The sequence below is a fragment of the Solanum pennellii genome, chromosome 7 (assembly GCF_001406875.1).
Source record: "Solanum pennellii chromosome 7, SPENNV200".
NCBI classification, from domain to species: Eukaryota; Viridiplantae; Streptophyta; class Magnoliopsida; order Solanales; family Solanaceae; genus Solanum; species Solanum pennellii.
This window is the reverse complement of record NC_028643.1, coordinates 64,062,417-64,068,434: the sequence shown is the minus strand read 5'-3', so window position 1 is coordinate 64,068,434 and position 6,018 is coordinate 64,062,417. Positions and strand designations below refer to the sequence as shown.

The window sequence follows — 6,018 nt, the reverse complement described above, 5'->3', positions numbered from 1 at the left end:
ACATTTCAACAATCCTTGACCAATCTACTCTATCTACTAACTTGATATCTCAGAGTAACTACCAAATGCAATAAAAGTAACTGGCCCATCATTCATTAAATCTAGTCATTCCATATAATGTTTGAACTAATCTTTTATCATATCATTTCCAAAAGATTTATCATCACGAAATTTGAAGGAATTGAAGGCCCAATTCCACCAAAGTTATATTCTTAAAATTCTCAAAGAATCAAATTTCAAGTCATTAAAAGTGCTCAGAAAAATTCTTGGTTTTTCTTCTCTATTCAATATCTTTGTTTGCCTTTTCATAGACTGTTCTTACTCTCCACATCATCAAATACAAAGTAAGAAAATCAATTGGACTAAGTGGTGGTTATCTTTGTAACTCTGTTATTTTATTCTTAAAATCACAATTCTTTAAATAATCAATAAATTTATAATAATAAATTTAAAAAATTATAGTTGGTTGGATCCAAAATAGTGTAGATGGGATATTTATTTATTTTCCCATGGAAAAAACTCAATACACAATAATAGTGTGTATGGCATGTGAAAAAGAGAGAATTATTTTTTGCATTTTCAATTTGATCCAGTCAAATGAAAAAAATTGTTCCCCTTTTTATATGTTTTCTACACTATTATTTTGGATTGGGATTCTCTAGTGGATAAAAAAATTATCTTATCTACACTATCTTAAATCCGACCAATCATAGTTTTTGGTATTTATTATTTTAGATTTTCTCTTTGTTTCAAGAATGATGATTCTAATTAAGGATAAAATAATAGAGTTACAAAGATTTCCACCTCGAAGTCCAACTGATTTTTCTTCTTTTATATTTGATGATGTGAAGGGTAATAATTGGGAAGTTTAGTCTACAAGTGGAAAATTGAGATACTGAATAGTAAAGAAATCCAAAAATTCTTGTGAACGCTTTTGATAATATGAAATTTGATACTTTGAGAATTTTAAAGAGTGTGACTATTGCGATTGTGCCTTCAATTTCTTCAAACTTGTTTGATGATAATTCCTTTGGAACTGATATTATAGAGATTACTTAAAAAAATAATAGGTATACATTGAATTTAATGACTATAGATTAGTTATTTACAATATGTAGTTACTCTGAGATGTCAAGTCAATTGATGAAAGAGATTGGTCAAGGGTTTTGAAATGTGGGAAACTATTTTTGTCGGTGATAAAAGAAGGGTAAAATGTTGAAAAGCCAAAGGAAATGTGAGTTGCAAAGAAGAACGGCAAAAGGAGGGTACAATATTGAGTTTGTGCTCACTCGTGAAAGTTTCTTAAACATCGTTTTGTTGATTATTTTCTTACTCACAGTTTGTGGAATTTGACTCTAGAGGGCATAACTTCTAGGGTACCCCTTGTGGCGTGTCAGATCTATAATGATCAAGTTTGCAATACAATGCTCGTTCAAGGTGTTAAGAAGAATGGAATCAGAGTAAATGCCACTGAATGTGGTATCGTTGAAAGGGAAGAGTTCTAAAGGTGTATAGAGATCAGAATGTGATACAGTGAGGAATTGGAAGAATTGAGAAAGTGTGTTAAGAAATGGAGGTGTTTCGTAAGAAGACTATGAAGGAAAATAGTTCATAAAATGTGTATATCAAGGATTTCTCTAAGGAGCTTTTACTTGGTTGTAATGACTACCAACTAACTCAATATATCATATCAATAATTAGCTATTTATCAATTCTAGTTTTCATAAAGATTCTTGTCTACTTCTGAAAAGAATTGTGAAATTCTTTTAACTACTCAAAAAGAGATAATCTTATTAGTTTATTTTTTTCTTTGGTACACACATTTACTGTTAATGAGATTTTAAAAAATTACTCGGTGGTAATTAGGAATAGTAATAAGAAAGGGCAAGGAACATGATTATGTGGGTGAAAGTAAAGTTGTATGATCTATTAACTATTATATTCTATTTTGTTGTTTAAGGCTCAGCTCACCCAACCCATTTGTTCCAATGCTATTGCTCTCAAGATGGTGACTTTCGTGAATATGCAATAGGTATCACTCTGCCTGCAACAAGTATCACTCTGCCTTTGGTGGAAAATTCTCTTAATTTGTGTTTATTGAAAGACCACTTTTTCTTTGTTTGGTTTGAAAGTTTTATAGAATTTCTTTTGCCTTTATCAACTTCTACAAGGAAACACCTGGAAAACTAATCATTTCCTTATTGAACTTGTCTGCCTCTTTCCTTCACTGCCTAGGACTTGTTTATATTTACTTCTTTCATTCTTCAACTTGAATTTCTAATCCGTTATTTCATCTTTCTTTATTTCTTTGTTTCAGCTATTTCTTTATATTTTCTTCACTCCTTTATTTATGCAAAATAATAATTTTCTTCTTTTCCACAATCTCTCATATTTATATAGATTGTCCGTATTCACGTCTAGGACCTGGTTCACCTAATAGAGAACACATAAGACAAGAAGTAACGAACAATGTTAACTTTATCAATCATCAAAACTACTTCATATGTTCTCCTACTTCTAAAAATTTATTATTATGTATAATTTATCTTAGTCTTGCAAGTGTCAGTTATTAACACATTACAAAATCTTACTTTTTCGTGTGAACAGTTTGACTGAAGATGATATTTATCTAACCTCGTCAATGATACATGAATTTACGACTTATACACTTGCATAAATGAATTCTTATCAGTATTCAATATTGGACAAATACTAATTTAAATTATTTTCAATTATACATCTAACATTTCAGGTGTGTATTCTTTTTTTAATATAATAAATTAAAATAACTTTTCATTTCCTTCATTTTCTCCTTCAATATATTTTTGAACCAATATATTGGGAAAATATAACCTATAAAGTTATTATAAAAGTAAGGTTTATCTTGTAAAGTTTGTGATTTGAATTTGCATAAGAGAAATCTGAAGAGTGAGAAGAAGAACCAAAGAGAATGAAATAAATAAGTGAAAGGGTGTATTTTACTTCTTTTTCACTTGAAGTGGTCTATTGCAAGAGATACTTTTTATTTTTTAATATCATTAATTATATTTACTTTTTAGAAGTTAATGATTTTTTTTGCTTTGATTTTGATTTTTGTAGACTGATTTTAAAGTTAAAAGAACAAGAAGTTGTCCATGTGCTATCATTTTTAGCATTTGGTTGACATTAACATGTAATTAGACTTCTAGACCAATTTGTGGTAGTAGCATAAATTTTTATTGGATGACCTGACTATTCAAATTCTCTTGGTTAGTCCGTTTTACTTATTTCCACCGTAACTTTTTCTAGATAATCATTTGTACCTTTGATTATACTTCAAAATATATGAATAAGTAGACTTTATATTTGCGTTTGAAATTATTTTGTATTTGTGCTACGTAGATACAGACAAATAGATATGAATAAACAACAAAAATAGAATAAAAGTAGAATCAAAGGTATAAATTATCACCAAGATAAAGTAGAATCTTAGAAAAAAATTCATCTATTGAGTGATGTAGTACACATTACGACCAAGTAAATAATCAATAGAAAAATTCTTGAGATTCACAGTTGATGAACCATTTCCTTCATAGCTTCCTTAGCTAAATCCTTCCATTTCTTGGAATTCTTTCCCAATACTTCCCCATTTATCATCGGCTCCCATCATGATCTCTATACACTTTTCGAACTCATCTCTTCATATAACCCCCTTCACCGACATTCGCTCTAACCCCATTCTTCCAAATATCTTGAACTATCTTTGCATTAAGAAACTTCATCATTCTAGATCGGATAAACCAAGACAAGCACCCCAAAGCTATGCTCTCAAAATTCGAATTTCATTCATAGTGAGTTAGGAAATAACCAACAAAAGGGTGTTTAAAAACATCCACATGTGAGCACCAACTCACTATCTTCCCCTGTTTTTTGGTTCCTCATTGTAAATCAACTTTTGCTTCATCTTTTCTCTGTTTTGCCCTTCCCTTATGACCAACAAAAATGGCCTCCTACATTTGAACAACCATTGACCAATCTCCTCCCTCTGTTGACTTGATATCTTAGAGTAACTATCACATGCAATGTAAGTAATTGATCCCTTAGTCACTAAAACCAATCAATCCATATAATTTATGAACTAATCTATATCATATCATCGAATAATGAATTATCATCAACAAAATTTGAAGGAATTCAATGCCAAATTCCCACAATAGTCATATTCTTTACAATTCTAAAAGCATCAATTTCTAGATCATCAAAAGGATTCACAAGAATTCTTACAACTTATTCACTATTCAATATCCTCCATTGCCTCTTCATTGACTTAACTTCCCATTGTTACTCTCCACATCATCAAACACAAAAGAAGAAAAATCAATTGGCCTGATAACTCTATTATTATATCTTAGAGTTACAGTTTCTGGAATAATTTAATTTAGTCAATCTATAATAATAAATATCAAAAACAATGGGGGATGAATTCAAAATAGCATAATGGGATATACATTTTTTGGTCAATAAACCAACCCTATCAATAATAACTGTGTAGATCACACGTGAAAAGGAAGAACTATTGCATTTGATTGGATTAAATTGAAAATAAGTTTCGAGTCATGAGACTCTATAAAATAATGAATAATCCCTTCTTATAGCATTATTCTCAGGCCAATGCCATATTAATCCATCTCTTCAATTTTTTAAACAATTAATCAAATTAGGCATTGAGGAGATGGATTAATTTCATGAAAATTGAAGAGAAGGATTAATTTGGCCATGACCTGGGAATAGTGCTATGAGAAGGGTTTTTTCATACTTGTATAAGGTCTCATGGGTCAGAATTTATTTTCAATTTAATACAATCAAATGCAAAGAATAGTTCCCATTTTAACATGTTATCTCCACTATTTTTATTAATTGATCTAGTTTCATGTCCCAAAAATTTAATATCCATCTATAGTATGTTGGGTCAAACCAACCATAGTTGTTATACTTGTTTTAATTTTAGATTTACTGATTATTCAAATTATTACAAGAATTGAGTTCTGAGGGTAAAATTATAGAGTTGTCAAGATTGCCACTACTAAGTCCTATTGAATTTCCTTCTTTTGTGTTTGATGATGTGATGAGTAACAATTGAGCAGTTGACTCTAAAATAGAAAAATTGAGATATTAAATAGGAAGAAAATGCAAGAATTCTTGTGAACACTTTTGATGATTTGAAATTTGATGCTTTGAGGATTGTAAAGAATGTGACTATTCTAGGAATTGGGTCTTTAATTCTGTCAAATTTTCTTGAAGCTAATTCTTTTGGAGTCAATATGATAGAGATTAGTTTAAAACATAATATGTGTTTATTAGATTTAATGATTAATTAATTAGTTATTTACATAACATTTTATAGTTACTATGAGATATAAAGTTAATTGATGGAGGATTTTTTCAAGGATGTTGAAACGTGGGAGGAAACTTTTATGGGTGACAAGGGAAGGAAGAATGTGTCACATCCTGAACCTACACCCTAGACGTGGCCGACACTCGAAGACCATTGCTGACCCCCAAAAGACCCTTGACCTGGCTTACTTAACTCAGCGGAAGACTAAACCCAACTTAATCAAGAAATGAAACATGTTTAAAAGAAATACTTCATATAATATCCTGGTAAAAACTACAAACTTTCTACGAAGCCTTTAAACTGATTGAGATATATGTTCGGACAGACCCCACAACATTCTGAAAAGTAAGCTAGTAAAGCGAATGAAAATGATGTCCTCCGTAATGCAAGTTGGCTCGGTACTAGCTGTGGAGCTCAATCTGGATCAATGAACCGCTGTATGCTAATCCTGGTTAACTGCATCTGCATCATAAAACGATGCAGGCCAACTAACATCAGTATACTGAATGTTCGAGTATGCAAGTTGGAGTTGTAAACACAAGTATAAAGCTTAAAATGGAGTAAGGACGAACTTACCTGGGCCCTGCTCAACTCATAAAATGACAACCTCATAAGATGACAACATATATATATATATATATATA

At 30.6% G+C, this 6,018-nt stretch overlaps 2 pseudogenes; one reads left to right on the top strand and one right to left on the bottom strand.

Annotated features, from left to right (window-relative positions):
* The first annotated feature begins 542 nt into the window (after nucleotides 1-542).
* On the top strand, nucleotides 543-1,747 carry LOC107025160 (annotated as a pseudogene).
* Nucleotides 1,748-3,484: 1,737 nt separating this feature from the next.
* LOC114078023 overlaps nucleotides 3,485-6,018 on the bottom strand; it is a 6,825-nt pseudogene continuing 4,291 nt past the window's right edge.